A 17,412-nucleotide genomic window follows, 5' to 3' on the forward strand; every position below is an offset into this window, starting at 1 on the left:
ACGAGCATTTATCCCCCCACCAGCTCCACAGGTACCGCCTGCCTGCACAGCTCTCACATGTGGAACTGCATCAAAGCACGTTGAGTTTCCGTGGGCTGAGCTTACCAAAGCCTTCCAGACCACATGGCATCGCTTCTGCGCTCCCTGCTCTGCGCTTCCCAGCCAAAACATGAGCTGTACAAAAGCTTTATCAGCAGTAATTCCATCTTGACTCTAGGTTGCTGATGAGACGATGGAATAACAATGTGCCAAACTCCACACGGCCCAGCTAGCAACCTCTCTTGTTTCATGAGGGTTCCCTGATGATGACTATTTTTTTCAGATGTATCAGCCAATTCTTAATCTACTTGGTATGTGTGCTTGATGCTGTAAATTGCTAATTGCTTTCTTAAGATTCAAGTCCAGCACTTCCAAAAAATACCTAACTGTATTTCATCCACCTTTGTCAACCAGCTGAAAGAATAACAAGTTCTGCATGGCAGTTGGCCTCCATTAAAAAGCATCCAACAAAACCCACATTTGTCCACAACTGGAACAGTTGATCAGTGCTTTCTTCTCCTTACAGAGAAACTCCCAGGAAAACAGAGCAGTCAATCAAGCAGCAATGTTCACTCTTTTGGGAAGCCCAGTCTATCTGGGTGTCAAAGGCAAGAGCTGAGCTTTCCAAAAAGAGAAAAGCATCTATGAGAACAGGGCACACAGAGCAGAGAATTTGGGAATCCCATGAGATAATCATCACTCAATAACAGCTCTCCAGAAGCGCACACATTAATTGGTAACAGCCTCAAGCACACTCAGAACTGAAAGGTAAATAAAGTCTTCATATTCCCCTCATGTTGATCAAGTAACACTCCGCTCGTTTATCCTGCAAATCCGGCCCTCAGCTGAAGCCATAACAATCTACAAACAGCCCATCCACACGCTCCCTATCATTCAGCTCTGATGAGCGGCCTACACGGGCAGACCCAACGGGTTGCTACCAAGTGCCACTCGATCAGTCAACCCAGGGCAGATGCTTTCATTCCCGTCCCAGCACTGACGATCAAAGGCTTCCATACATCTCACATCTGCCCAACCTGCCTGCCAGTTGCCCACCAAACAGCTATAAACATCCAACAGCTCTCTGTGCTGAGTAATCAGGAGAGAATTCGCCGGCGGCCGTGCGAGCGTTTTCGACGTGGATCCTCTTGTGAATATTTACTCGCACAAGTATGCGACGTGATGTTGCTTTCCCACAAATGTTCTTGCCAATGCAGATTCGCTCATCTGAAGCGGTTGGGGAATAAACAAAGAAGTGTGGTCAGAAAGAGCAGCGCAGCGGCGAATTCGAGATGGAAAAACGTCGATGGTGGATGAGCCCGAGCGCGGCGAGGAGCGGCTCGGTGCCCATTGCACTCATCGTTTGCTCAGCAATTTGCCTTCCCCCTGTGGCAAGAGGGCAAATCCGACCCCCTTTCTTCTCCCCTCTATGCTCCTGCAGCCAAACGCTCATTTCCAAGCGGAAATAGCGGAATGTAGCATTCTGTAGTAAATACCAATAGGAAAACATATGAAAACGATCACATAAATGGGTGAAGCACTTCATGCAATTTAATTGTATAGCCAGAACTCAGCATTGCCTCACACCCTGCAGTCACCAGGGAGCACCGCAACCTTAAAGCGATGAAAGGAGGTTGAGGATCGGCTTGACGAGAAGTATTACAGTGCTGCAGACACTTCAGGAGTGTGGGATGTCTCAGGTCACACGAGGGGCTTTCCTCCTGACACGATGCACCCCTGATAAGAAACAGCTGGGAAGGCAACCCCAGCCCTCTGCACGGGCACAGCAATGCAGAATGCAGGAACGCAACAGCAATCAGCAGGAGAGCCGGTGCCCTTTGTGCAACCTTGGCCTCCTACACCTCCAAAACCTCTATTATTAAGGAAACAAGGATTTCAGAAGGGACAACACAAGACCTCCTCATGCTGCACAGCTCACTCCAAACACCACAATATCCGGCCCCTATTTCCACGAGCCCCATCACCCTCTGGTTACCATGAGCACAAACATCTTGTGGCAGTTAGAAAACATGGGACTTCCATGGTTAAGGTTAAAGCAAGGTTAAACACCAAACAGATCCATCAGACCAAACATTTTCGCTTCAGACCGCTTCAGAAGGCACAGACCAACCCAGCAACCTACTGCACTTTTGATGAAAGAAAAAAAAAAAATAAATACCTGGTGCTGGCATCCAGGAGATGCGTTCACATAAGACAGAATCAGCGTGTTGAATCAATAATCCTGCTCAAAAAAAGAAAGAATAATCAATACTTCTTCAGAATTTAAAAATAGAAGATATCTAACTCAAAAGCTTTCAAGTAGAATAGCTTTGGAACACTCTTGTTCAATAAGGAGGAGCAGCTTTGGGTCACTTGAAGCCATGAACTCTGTCCTCTATTAAGCACTGTAATAATATTGATTATTCACCCTCCTTCTATGGTCTCAAACCAAAATTTTTGCTCTAACATAAGTCTTTAGAAAAAAATGTTGGATGGGGAAGCTTCATGAACAAGCTTCTTCAGCAGCTGGTTCCTCTATGTCAGCACGAAGCCTATCAGATAATTTCTTGATAACACAAACACTAACAGTGACCATCCCACCCCACAGGAATCTGTAAAAATTGTCGTGACAGACTGCTTTCTTTCCATTGTTGTTTATTTTACCATTTCAATGTGCAAAGAAGTTATGCGACAATAAAAACATTCAAGCAAAGAACTAAAACTTCAGGGACAGCACTGCAGTCTCCATTAACAGTGTCCTCCGTAAGCAGAAATGTCTGCAACCATCCTGATTTCTTGTGGCAGCAAGAACAGGGCTCAAAACCCAAATGCAATGGGGAGCCAGGTGAACTCCTTAACTGCTGGAGATGAGAAGGGCTTTTCTTTTTGAGGTTGGAACTAGATGATGATCTAAAGACTTTTCAACCCAAGCCATGCTATGATTCCAGTCCCTACAGCAAGTGGACAGCAGCAACAGCATCCCCATGCCAACCTGCAGTCCCTATCATGCTCCCCCCATTGCTGCCAGCTCCAAACATCAGATCATTGCTTTAAAGCCTCAGCACCCCAAGGCTCACATTACAAACAAGGAATAAATCCCAAGCCACTCAGACGGTGGAGAAATCCAGAATGCAACTCACAGAATCATTCAGGTTGGAAGAGACCTCTGAGACCCTCAAGTCCAACCTCAACCCGCCCCACTGTGCCCACAACCACATCCCTCAGTGCCACATTTCCACGGTTCTGGGACACCTACAGGGATGGTGACTCCACCACCTCCCTGGGCAACCTGTGCTGGTGCCTGACTGCTCTTTTGGAAAAGTTTCTCCTAATATCCAGCCTGGTGCAGCGTGAGCCCATCGCCTCTCATCCCATTGCTGCTATCTGGGAGAAGACACCCACTCCCACCTTTCTTTCAGGGAGCCAACTGGTTTTACCCAGAACCCAGCTGACAGAAGGCAAGCTGAAGCACCCCTATGTTTATTTATTGTCAATCTCACAATCTGCAGCAATTGACTCACAACTTTCAAGTGTGCGGGGCTGGCAGAGCTGCAAATCCTACTGACTCATCACACGGATGGGGAATCCTGGGGGTTACAACGCCTCCCCATTCACTGCAGCCATCAGAGACTTCTTCTCTACGGCAAACAGAACTCTATTGCACAACCAACCACGCAAAGCGCCCTCCTCAAACACAGCCAGCATTTTGAAATCACAGAAAGAATGCTGAAAAGATAAATATTTACGGGCTTTGATGAACTGCAGCAGTGCACTAATGAAATCAAGACTTGATGTGCTTGGACCGCCCTTCACCCAAAAGGAGCAAGGCTCCACTGCAAATATCTGTAATTGCAAATTGCTGTGCGTTTGAGTGATTGATGCAGCCTCAATGGCAGGGAGCACACGTGGTGGATCAGAAGGCAAGCTGTTAATTGACACTAAGACAGCCGTGCTGACACGAAGGAGCCCGGCAGCACTGGGAAGCAAACCTCACCCATGCACCAAAACCCCATGGAGCTCCTGCAGTGCAGGAAGCACTGGACGCCCAGTGCAGAGCAGCTCTGAGGTGCAGCTCCCTTCTGCAACCCTCACGACCAGCTCTCACTATTCCACACATTCCAGCTAAATGCTTTTCATGTTGCATTATAATCCCCCGGCCAAAAAAGAAGAAAAAAAAAACCACCAGATAAGCAATGCCTGCCTACAAGTGTTACGATCGTATTTCTAACACATCTGAACTTCAAAAGAGACCAAACAGAAGTAGTGCTCATCCCAGCCAATACTCGCTCCTGCTCCCACCTCCAGTGCCTTTCAGGTGTCTGATAATCAGGTTATGCCATGAAAAGACGTGCAAATTAAAGGATTCCCCAACTGCTCTGAGGTGGCTGATAAGCTTCTTACCCACTGACCTTCTAAACCCATGAAATGATCAGCAAGTGAGATTACAAAAAAAAAAAAAGGGAAGAAAAAAAGAAAACGTGGTAGCACATCCGAATGTGATGGTCTTAAAAGGAAATAAAAGCTCTCTGCAGACTCTGTGTCCTCTAAACCCACGCTGCGAGCAGATCAAAGCCACGTTGTAGAGTCTCCACCTCAACACTGGGGCAGAATTTAGGTCAGCATCCTCCTGGAGGAGCTGATACATTAATCAGTGGTGCTTCCACTGGGGTTTGGACTTCTATATAGGAGCTGGCAGCCACCACCTTCAGCAACTCAATACTCCTTCGAAGACTCAAAGAGCCAAAAGTTACGCTTGAAAAGCACTTAGAAGCTGATTGGAAAAACAAGGTGGGTTTTGCCCACCCAGAAATTAAGATAACACCACGTGTCAGTCCCAGCAGTCATCCAATGCAGCACTTCCTACACAGCGCTTCCCAACAGAGAGCCCTCCCCATGCAGGTAGATGGACCAGCTCCACGTCCTGCACCCATGGGAGCAGCCAGCAGCCCATCCCTGTTGGGATCTGAAATGGGAACCAGTCACAGGGAGCTTTGGGGACACTGGATTTCAAGTCAGACCACCTCTGCTGGCTGGAAACTCATTTTCTCATCCCAGTTCTTCAGGATAGGACTGGGGACAGGGTTCCTCTTGGCTGCAATAAAGGAACTTCAGTTTTTCTGCCTGAATAGCCCATAGAGACTTCCATTCGTTTTAACATTACTTGGTGGAAAAGAATGAGGTCCAGCTTGAGCCATTCGCAGCCCCCAGAGAGGCAGAGTGGTGGGAGGGGAACCTTTGCTATCCAAAAAGAAATGTTTTGTCTCCATTCCATTCGGAAGAAAAAAAGAAAAATCATATTAAAATCCTCATGCTGGAAGGTCTTGTTTTCATTCCTTTGTGGAACTAAACCGCATTTTAATCCCCCACATTTGTCCAAAGCATCAGTTGGCTTTCTGGTCACCAATAGCTCTCACTCCACCCCCAGTTTGCACCAAGGGCCGTCCCCAGCAATGGAGCAGCTGCACTCAGCTTCCCATCTCCTTAGCAGAGGGCTTGGTTTTGTTTTCCCATTTGCACCGGTTTTGTATCCACGTGTCTGGCTTTATTACGTGCATCTCCTCACTCTCCTGACCCAGCACCTCTCCCAGAGATTGCCATCTCACTCTATGAAATACTGATCTCACAACAACAAAACTAACAAAGAAGGCTTCAAGGCTGTGCCACTGCATGGGAAAGATGGGCTCCAAGTTAACAGCTTGAATTAACAAGGCAGTAAAACTCAAAACGACCTTCTTTGTAGTTGTTGGCACCAGAGGAAACATCCAATCTGTCCCTTTGACCTCTTCTTTTTTTGTTTGCATGGCTGAAGATGGGTGAACAGAGAGCTGCTGATGGTATCAACTGCTCCATTTCAATTTTCATCTCTAAGAAAGAGAAGACAAACCTCCTCCTTCCCAAACCAGGCACTTCTCCAAGGCAGAGCTTTTACTGAATGATAAACGGTATAATTAAGCCTTAACGAGGCCGTCCACAAAGCAGCAGTAACCGTAGAAAAGGCTTTACAAAGAACATCGGGGAAAACATAGACGCTATTAAAGTCACATTTCAACAGCATCCTAGTATTTCTCAGCATGGGAAATCATTAGGGGGCCAAAGCAACGCCTCTGCTGGGATCACATTGATTTGCACTGGGTGCGATGCCAGCTGCAGGACCACAGCACAGCCCAGTGCCTCGTCCCCGAGCCCTCCTGTTTCCTACCCCAGCTGTTAACTCTTCGATTTTCCACCCAAAGAGCTCCAAAAAGTTGTTTGCAACCAGTGCTGCTATTTCGGAAACGTGCACCCCCACGTGTCCCATAAATGAAATCAGGTCGTTTAATCAAAGCTTTACTGTTTGCATCAATAGAAGTACAAGAAGCACTTCCCATGGGCAGCCCAGCTCCTCATCCCCCAGCCCCACATCTGCCCTGTGCTCTCAGAAGCCACCACCGAGAGGACAGGAAAGAACTGCAGCAGGTGCTTAATGGGAAATGGCTCTTAATGGAAACAGCTTTCTTTCCCAGAGACACACACTGCAGCATGCATGTAGGCACTTGCTGCAGAGCCATCAAGATGAGGAGCACTAAATCAGGCTTTCAAAGCTCTTCACATACCCAACAGGTGAAAGGGAGCCCTGCAAATCAAACCTCCAGAGAGGCTCCTCACAATCACAGCTCAGCTGCTATCTAATCCCAGGAACACCTGGGGACTGCTGACACTATGGCCATTTTAAACATTTCCAGGTTTGCAATAATCTGCCTCCGAACAGGCAGGATGAGCAGCGCTCAGGAGAGCTCAGCCACTCAATGGGGATTTCCGAGGCTCCATCAGACACCCCCCCATTCTTCCTATTCGAGACTTGGCTCCGAAAGGGCCAGAGTGAGAAGGCTGACGTGGAGCAGATTGCAGCTACAAAGCAGACAGAGCTGCAGAGGGATGGGCTCCCACAAGGAGCAGTGAGGGCTGCACTTGTTCCCTTGTTGCAAGGCACAAAAGACAATTTTTAGTTGCTTTCTCCAAGTAGAAAGTAACACAGTGCATCATGTAATTCCCTGCAATTGCCAGGGGGCAGCTGCCCTCCATCAGGCATAGAGGGTCACAAGGAGAAGAATAGAGAGAGACAACATCAGCATCCAGCAACAAGAAGAGACTTGGTACATCTACCACCAGCTCTTGGAAACCATAGAAAAGCCCTGGTAAGAGGTAACACTCAGACATACCTTCTGGTGATGCTGAGGAGCTGAGACCAATCAGGATGAAGCTTTGCAAGAAAGTGATAGCAAAACCACGAGCTACTTTGCTGCTAAGGAATGGCCCCCTGAAGCTGCAGCAGTTCCTTTATTCCAAGATCTCAGACACAGGGCTGAGAAATGCCCCCAGACAACAGGGGAAGCATTGCAGCTGAGCCCCAGCTCAGGACAGGCAGCACAGTAGCACCAGGGACTGGAAACGGAGCAGAACCAAACCACAGCTCAGCCTCCCACCCACACACCAGGAAATCACAACCCATTAGCATCAAATAAAGGCACTTTCAGGACATAAAGGAGACACTTCACTGACCTGCAGGGCTCGTAGGTGCCCAAGCACAGCACCAAGCAACCCAAATCCGGGCTTTCACAAGAGGGAAAAGCTCCCTGTCCAGCTCCCACCCTGGTGCTGCTGTCAAGGAGAAACAAAAGCCAACTTTGCGCGGCTCCTGCCCATTTATAGCCCCCAGGCAGGGGGAGGGCAAAAATTGCTCCTCTGCAGCCAGCTGGGAGCTGGGCAGGGCTCTGCCAACCTGTGATCCCTTCCACCTGACCACAGTCACTGATTGCCCACCCGTGTGAGCACAGGCAGCACCGGCACAAGGGCTGCTCTCATGGCTGTGGGTGCCTGCAGTTGCTCTGGGACTTGCTTTGCAAGTCTGCTGTCTGCTCATGATACGGATGCTTCTGGAGCTCCTTGCACGCATGGCAAGAGCAAGGGGCTCTTGCAAGCTCTTCTGCAAGACCTGGCTAAGAGGGCTGTGTTGCATAGCTAAAAGCGGTGACTGTGCTGAAAAACAGTTTTGCAGCTGAGAATTTGCTCTGTCAAACGGCGTTATTGTGCTCTTTGTAGCTGTTGTGCTTTCCGTGGAAACAAATAGGAGGCATTAACTCTCTGAGCAACCCACATAAAAGCAATGAAGAACCTTCCAGAACGTGCCATAGGCGCATCTGCATTTCCCAACAGAGAGTTTGTCTCACCACCTTCACAGTAGAGCATTTTTTTTCTAGTATCCAGTCTAAATCTACCCTTTTCCAGTTTAAAACCATTTCCCCTCATCCTGTCACCACAATGCAGCTCCAACAGCAGCACCCACAGCAAACATTGCTGCTATGGCTCATAAAGTGCTTTACGAGCAGCAGCTGGGAGCACACACAGCAGCTGACATGTGTCCTTCCCCCTCCCCCCAAACCACTGCCCTGGGGAATGGACACAGCTCTCCCTGCCTTCTTCCACCTGGGCTGCTCCACCTTTGCTCAAGATCTGTGCAAATGCAGCCACCCTCCTGCTGCCCACAGATGGGTTCCTGTGCAAAAGCAGGGATGGGAGCTATCAACCACAGCTGCCTTAACCCTGCTCCAAATGCAACCTTCCCAATTCCAGCCAACTGAAGCATGGGAGGTGCTCTCCCAAAGCTGCTGGATGGCATCGTACCGCTATGGGCACCACAGTCCTGGGGCCGAATCCCAACCACCTCCTCACTCCTCCTGAGCCTTTTTGCTGACTGCAGTGCATTCATGGATGCGCAGAAAATGCAGAAGGACCCCGAGAGATCACACAATAAAATGCTATTTCTGGATGGCAGCAACGACAGCTCCACGCCAGCCTTGAGTTTGCAGACTGACTTATGGGATGCAGTTCCTGTGGAGCGACCTTTAACCACGCAGCAATGGTGTCAGTTCTGCTCTTGGAAGAGCGGCGAGGCTGGGAAGTGCCAAGATTCCCCAGCAAAAGGCGGCCAGGAGAAAGCCAGCTGTGACACCCCTACAAATATGCTCTATATGAATGCTGGAGGGCTCGATGGAAACTGGAGAGCACACCTCTGGTATTTGCAATGTATGCATTTTTTTTCCGAGACCGAGGCCCGTTTTTGTGGGGTTATAAATCAGCCATAATAAAAATTAATTCTCAGCACAAAACACTGCCCCAAAGAAATTATTATTTTTTAACATATATATATATATTTTTTTTTTAAAATATAATTTTTGGTCACATTTCCATTTTGGGTTCTGCCCCTGAATGTTTCTTCTGCCACCTGTGCAGTCCTGAGATCTTGCAGAAAATGGGCTCAGACCCAACAGCCTGGATGTGACAAACTGCATATAGAGGCAATGTCTGCCCCTGGGCCCTGTGGGATGTGTGCACACTGCTGACAGAGGTGCTGTGTGTGCAAGCAGCAATTGCATTTCCCAACCGTCCCGTGCCGTGGAGCAGATTCCCCTTTTTATGAAGATAAACCAGAACTCAGCCAATATTTAACGACTGGAGAGGATTTCCAGCCACAAATGTGAGGCCCTGGCAAGCATTGGCTGAGAGCATTTCCTCTGCCCTATGTGTGCATGTGAGCAGCACTGGTTGGCAAACAAGGCATTGCCAGGCTCAGGATGGACAGCCACCCCGACGTGAGATGGATGGCTGCCCTGAGCCAAGAACCAGGGGGGGGAAAAGGTTGAAATTCCAATAAAACTCAATCCGCAGAAAATGGGAAAGGTCAAACAGTGCCACGGCAGTGCTGTCTTTCATTTAGTTTTGGACAGGGCACAAGCCAGTCTTTCAGGGAGGAACATAGTGCTGATGCCGTCGGATTTTTCGTGTACATTTTGCAGCTGGCAGTGGGAATGGGGCTGGTGGAGGTCCCTGTGCAGGGACTTGCACAGCACGTCCCCTCCTGCAGCACAGGCACGTCCTGCAGGCAGCATCCCACAGGTCCTGGCAAGTCCAAGTGTCTGCACATCAGGGTAGGAAAGCGGCTCCCACGCAGCTTCCTTTGGCTGCAGGAGATGCTGATCCCTTGAGAGGATGCTGCCTGCTGGTCTCAATGCAGGGATAGCCTGGCAGCTCTCTGTATGGTCAGCAATTTGGGACTCATCGCTTCTCATCAGTGCCCAAAGCCTCACAGCTCTGTATATGGGAAAAAGCAGGGGAAATCCCCTCTCTGCTGGGGAATTCCTGTCCCAAAAGCAATCCCAGCATCTGCCCGGAGCACCTTGCAAGGGTTTCCTTTGGATGACCAGCAGAAAAATTGAAAGAGAAGACGACAACAAGAAAAAACTGAGCTGGAAGAGGATGAAAGCTACTTCCAATCTATTCCAGGGCACTTCCAGCAGGCGCAGCCCACACCACACAGCACCTTCCCTCTGCCCCAAGCACATCAGCAGTGCCAGTGCCGTGGGAAAGCCTATGGAAACCTCCCCAGGTTCTCTGCCTCACTCCCCTCTGCTTTTCAGCTCTTTGGCATCACAGCTCACAGAGCCACACTCCCACCTGCAGTTCAGGCTGGGCTTGGTGTGGGCTTCTTCCTGCTTGGGAGTCAGCAAAGATGAGAAAAGGCAACAAATAAATAAGCAGCAAAAAAAGCTGCCATCTAAGAATAAAATTAAGCTGGGGAAGATTTCAAACGTCAGAGTTTGCACCATCCCCTTCTCATGTGCCCTTGAACAAAGACAGATAGTGAAATACCTCTGAAATAAGAAAAAAATATATATTTAAAATGTGATCTGAACGCTGCTAGCACAGGGCAGCAGCAGGAGATGCATTATCTCGCTTCCCAGGACAAAGGGCTCATTAATCATCTTGCACTATTCCACGCACTGCACCTTATCTCAGCTTGCTCCCTACGCTCCCTTTCACAGGACATCCGTGAGCAGAAGTGACAGCAGTAAAGCATTCATTCACTTCATTTTGTATTGATTCCCCTCGCCAAAATGGGTTTAATAGTGATAGAGATGCTGACACTGCATCAGAAGGTGGTCACCTCCTGGGTGGGATCTGTCCGTGGCACTGAGCTGGGGATAGGAAACAAAACCCTGCAGCAATGAGGAACAACATGAGGCAGAAAGGGAGGTGGAGCACAAGGGCACGATGCAGGAATTAAGGCAGAAGAACTCAAGGTCCATTCTCCCTTGGGAGAACAAACCATCAGTAAATAGGGCAGATCAGGTCCTGCCCCAGCAGCAGAAATCTGCCCGATAGCAGCATGAAATCTGAAGCCCAGCATGGATGGATGCAGCTCAGCCTCGTAACCCCATCCCGTTAACAGCACCCTTCACCATTTCCCTGCTGGAAAGCCACTCCTGCAGCACACGGGAATGGCTGCAGGTGGAGAGAGGCAGCTGCACTGGGATGGGGGGGTCCTGGAGCACATCCCATCAGCAATGACCACGAGTGGACGGAGGGCAACGTCACTGCAAGAGCAGAGATTGGGATTACGGTCCAGGATGGGTGTTTGCTGCAGGAAAATGATGGGAAACACCTTAGGATTAAAAGGATCACAGGAATCCCAGGGTGCAGGCTGATCTCACTGCTCCTGGCAGAGGACAGGCTGAAGCTTTTTGCTCCTGTGCTGCAGAGAGCCTCGCACTGCACCCATAGGTGCTGCACCCCCACCAGCAGGAACACTCCTAGGGCACTACAGCAATTTAAATAATGCAAAATAGGGGCTGTCTGCAGAGAGAAGCAGCCCGGCAATGAAGTAATGACCTTCAGAAAGGTGGAGACTGATGAGTTATGAACCCATCGCCGCTCCCCCCGCGGCCGAACTCATGTATACACTTATGCAATGATTTATTTGCATCCCGCACGAAAACAAATGGATGTTTTACATATTTATATCGTAAGACAAACCAATATTTAAACTGATCAAAGACAGCGGCAGATCTGGAGGCGATTAGAGCAAGTGTTTGCTTAACTGAGGTCACGCCGCGCTCGGTGCGGGTGAGGCTGCGGATCTGCTGTGCACATGTGGGTGCATGGAAGGGCAGCAGTGTGCTGGGAGCCCCCAGCATCCCAGCAGCGCCGACAGCCTGAGCACAACCCAGCACAGCTCTCAGATACACGCTGGAAATCCACACAGCCGGGGTTCTGAGTTGCAGAGCTGCAAGCTGCCTGCTTGCAGAGAGAGGTGTTTAATTCTGCCAAGCGGAGCTGGCACACCAAGGCTGTCCTCGAAGGGATTTTCCCCTGCAGGAGAAGCACCAAACTGCAGCACTGGGCAGGTGCCCCCGTGGAAATGGGCAAGGGGTAAAATAGATCCCACTGCTACTTGCAGAAGAAGCCCACCTTGGGTGAGCAGCCTGCACCAGCTGGCTGACAGGGATGCACAGTGCCTTGGGGCAGCGCTGTGCTGGGATTTGACATCTGGGGCCCTGCTGGCGGAAGGGAAACGCTCCTCCATCCGTTTCACGGCATGTTGAATTGGAAACAGCATAGATCTCTTCCACCCCCTTGTCATCCCGGCTCTCTGCAACTCATTTCCTCCGCTCTGACCCCTTTTGGCACCTGGGTCACAGCGGGGAGGGATGGGGCTGAATCCTGCAGCTGTCTGCAGGGGCACATCCCTGACGAGCCCACGTGTCCCACGCAAGGGACAAGATGCTCCATTGCCCCCATGTCTGCAGCACGCTCTGAGAGCCGATTCTCCACCTGATTCAGACAGGATGGGCCCCAGTTGGCTCTGGGGGTGGATGCAGTGCTGCTGATGTGGATTCTGCTTTTCAGCACACAGCTTCACTTCAGGTGGAAGGCTCCCCAGGAGGGCTGAGAGCTCAGCAACCACGGGAGTTTTCTGCAGTGCGGTGCTGTGAAGGGCAGGCACCGCCTCAACGCCCTGATACCGAGCACTTCGGTGATGCTTTGGGGTGGACAAAGCCAGGCAGCAAGAAGGGGGCTCTGCTGCAAGCTGTCCCCTCCCCACACATCCTCACCATCCCCAAGAAATGGCTGAGATCTGAGTATTTGTCTTTCCTCTCCTTTTTGCAGAGCACAGAGCTGTGCGGGCATCAGTGTGATCGCAGGGTCACGCAGTCTGTTCACTGCAGAAAAGCAATTATTTGGTCTGCAAAAGGATTTTGATACAGAAGAGCAAAAGAAGTAAGACTTCCTGTAGCCAAATTCCTGCATAATACATAAAAGACACATAAAAGGGCAGCGACTTCAAACAGCATCTTCCAGAAACAGCAGACAAACGAGGAGCCGTGATTTTCTATCAGACAGGGATGAGGATCAGCCTCCCCCCAAAGGAAGAGCCCTCTGCAGGACCCTCGTGTTTCCAAGACCCGTCTCCCTGCAGCACATAGGCACAACCTGGGCATATCCAGTCCCACAGGAACACTGCTGGATGGCAATGGAACCAGGATAAACAAACGACCCCAAAACAAAAGGATGCACGCCCCTTATGCCAGCCACCAGCATCCCTTTGCTGTGCATGCATTCCCTTTGCTGTGCATGCATTCCCTTCAGCTCCCAGCTCTTGGCAAAGCCAACCCCAGTGCTCCACCTGCACCCCCCAAACCCTCTGCAAAGCCTTTGGAAAAGGACAGATTTCATCCTTCTTATCTCAACTCCGGAGACAACATTTATCTTCTCTGACAGAAATCAACTTGGGACGCGGGCGAGGAGATGAATTAAAGGCCAGCAGACCCAGGAGGGCCCGCACAACTTGGAGGGGAAGTCTGCACCATCAGCATTTGGTTCCAGTTTGTCCCTCTGCTCGACACTTTGTCAGCACTTGGGGGAGACTGAGCAGGCCATGCAGAGCACAGAGCTTGGAGCTGCAATACGTGACATTCATGGGATGGGGGCTGCATCCCTACCATGTCCCCCTGAGCTCTCCATGCTGTCCTGCAGCCACGTTGCTGCTGGCTCCCAGGCCAGCTGGGCTGCAGGACAGGGATGAAATAATATTTGGATGTGCTCAGTGGTAACAAGAAGGGTTTGCTCGCAGCGGCGTTGCGTGCTGGCAGCTTGAGAAGGGTTTCAGGAAGATTAGAGGTCACTGGTGTCACCCCATGGGTAGAGAAGCAGTATTTGGTAAAGAAGGACGGGTTCCTCTGCCATGTGGCGTCCTGCTCGAGGTGGGGAAGTGATGCTGATATGGTGGAACAGGTCCTAAAAGTCTCAGAGACATTGAGTAGCAAAAGGGTTCTAAGTGGGAATCTGCAACTCCAGGCCAACAGAATCGGTCTCAAAGTGAGCAATGAGTGAAACAGGCAAATCCCACCCTGAGCATCAGAACGCCAGACACATCTGTCTTCCTGGCATCAGGATCCAGAGCTGAAATGCCCCCATTTAGAGAAGTGTGGCAGCAGCTCCAGGAATGGAGAGTGAACCCAAGCAAATTCCCTGCCCACAACAGAGCTCCAGGTTGTGCAGACTTGGCTCCTTTCTCTAGGAAAAGCTCTGTCCTCCCATGCCCTGCACAGCGCACATTCAGAGCAAAGAGGGAGCAGGTGCTGCTCCATAAAGATAGGAGACATCTGATGCTCTCCCTGCGCACTGCACATGGGTGAACAACTGTGTCTGAATCAAAAACCTCCTCTGGGTTCACCCAGAGCCTCAGCTGCTCCCTGCAGCACTCACACATCCAACACCCAGCTCAACAGAGCCCACTGCTAACTGCAGTGAGCCAGGGATCTCCAGCCAGGCAGAGCAGCCCAGGCTCAAAAAACAATGTCCTGCCATAGAGAGGGTGTCTCTGCTGACCTTCCTCTATCAAAGCTTCCAGGTTCTGTTTGCTTGGTTCATTCTTCACAGTTCACTGGAGCTGACATACCATTGATGACTGTGCGACCCATTGCACTGAGATCCAATGGCCAAACAGCCCCTGAGGCACAGAGCAACCCAGCAAAACAGGTCCTTGGTGGTGGCTTCTGTACACCCCATGCCCAGAGCCCAATCTCCGTGGAGAACTTGGAGCTCTTCAGTGATAGAGGTTCATTCTCCACCACACGTTGGTGATGCCATCATTGGCTTCAGTGTTTGATCCTGTACACGTGCTCTGGGGAAATGGTGGGTGATGGTTCACAGGTAGACTTGATGACCTCAGAGGTCTTTTCCAACCTTAATGATGCTATAGCTCTATGCTCAGTGTGCTCCCTTCCCTCCCCACCTTCCTGGGAACCTCAGCAGTGACATCCCAGCTTCTGACTTCAGTGCCATGGAAATTCCTTCCAGCAGGGCAGCACTTGGCTTCTGTAGGAGCTTCTGTGGGCAGAGCAGCACAGAGGGAATGAATTCACTGCTTCCCTGAAATAACTGCTGCACAAAACACACCTCTATAAAAGGATGCAGCTGCCACCCACCGTTGCACAAACCTAACTAAAAAAGAAACCAGAAAAGCAGTGGTTCCCTCCCTTGATCCCACAAAGAGACTGCAAAGTCGTGGGGGGCAGGCACTGCTATTCCCCATTGATAGAATGTGGGGGGAAGCAGGAGCCGGTCCTCTCCAGCATCTTCATGCCTGCAGGTGTTCACCCATAGTGCAAGGCTGGGACTACACCCTGCCAGCAGGATGCAGGCTCAGGATGTCCTGAATGCTCCTGAGAAGAGCAGCCCTGCTTAGTGCTCAGTGTGGAGCTGCCATCCATTTTAATGCTGTTTTTCAGAAATTCACGCTGCTGATTGGAACGAAACCCACATCCTCTCATGGCAAAGCCTCCATCCATCGGAGCAGCAGGAAATGATGATTCACTCTTTTAAGGAACAGAGGCCCTGTCGACATAAAGGGCCGGGGAAGAAGAGAAAGAACAATATCCTGGGCTTGGAAAAGAGACTTTGGGTGTGGGTTGGGACCACGATAGCGCTCAGTGAAAGCTGACAGGGATACAGCTCCCCTGCAGGTAGGGACATGCAGCACTCCCCACTCACCATTCTCCAACACCTTTCCAATGGATAAACACACACACACACACACAAAAACCCACCTGAGAGCTGTCCTTGTTTCTTACAAAGGCTTCTGCAGAGGCCTCAGAGCCACAGTGAGCAGAATGTGAGTCTGTTCTGGTAATGCACAAAGCATCCCACTGCTGGGAATGGAGCAGGATGCTGGGGCCGGCAAGGAGGGACTCTCCGAGGGCTGGGCAGGGCTCTGCCTCACTCCTGCCTTTGAAGGGCTCTTCTCATGTTGTTTGAAAGCTTGTTTATCCATCTGGTTGTAATTCTGCTGAGGTTTGGGTGTTTTATAGTTAACGAGAAAACGTTTTATGCACCCCAAGCTACAGCAAGAAGGAGAAAGGGTGGAGGCTCCTGGAAGCTGCTGCTACAGACAGCTGAACAAAGCACATTTCCTGCAAGGCAGTCTAAGCTTTGAGTCCCAGCACCAGGGTCCTCCAATGGGCCCCACAGAATTCTCTGCTCAGCACAGATGCTGTCCCCGTTTCCCTGCTCCTTTGGCTCAGAAGGCTGTCGGTGGGGACCAGCCCTCCCACTCCTATTTTGCCCATTACCGCTCCCCAAACTGCCTCTGGCATGTTGCAGACCTCCAGAAAACCTCTTCACATGAGGACTGTGTGACAGCGAAAGTGGACAGTGCATTCACTTACTAGAACACACAGATTAATAAACCTATTGCTGTGCTTTCAGATGGGATCACTGGAACTGAGACACATCCTCAGTGACCCACGTGTCCGTTCTGCTCCCATTGCCTCCTCCATCCAGCTCCCTCCCAGCTGAAGATCTGTCTGAGCAGATACAGCTCTCAAAGGAGCACTGAGCTTAGTCAAGGCCTTATCCTGAGTGCTGTAGCAGCACAGCCCATCCTTTCCTTACCATTTTCACCCTGTGGGTCCCTCTTCATTCAAATCTGCCTGCCTGTGCACCACAAGGCTCTAACTATCAGCTCCCAGCTATCAGCTGAAGGATTAATTCCTCTTGCTGCCTTGCTTGAGAAATGCTCGTGCCCCTTGGTCATGGTCAGACTGAGTCATTTTCTGGCCAGACAACAGCAAAACTCTGCTGAATGGACAAGCAAAGCCCAAGGACCAGTTTGGTCCTGAAATCAACTACAAACAAATCATTCATCCGCTGCGAATGAAGTTTTCCCAGCAGAGAGAGGGGAGAAGTTCCAGGCTTAGCACACAGCCTTTATGTGCTGAGAACTGTCCTTCTCACCACACTCCTCTCACTGTTCTCACCCTGTGATTTATTACAGTCACGTAAGACAGCAGCGACTTCGGCACACTGCACAGCAGAGGTGATGCAGAGCCCATACAGCAACTACAGGCTGTGTAACCTCAGATCTGAGGTCTCTAGGATTAAATGACTTTGGGATATTTTATCATTTTTGATAGCAGGTGAAACACTGGAATAAAACCCTTTGGGAGCAAATGCCAGGTCGGATGCTGGCAGGTCTGCAATGCCACTCAGCACCTA

Source organism: Tetrao urogallus, assembly GCF_951394365.1.
Source record: "Tetrao urogallus genome assembly, chromosome: 12".
Classification (NCBI taxonomy): domain Eukaryota; kingdom Metazoa; phylum Chordata; class Aves; order Galliformes; family Phasianidae; genus Tetrao; species Tetrao urogallus.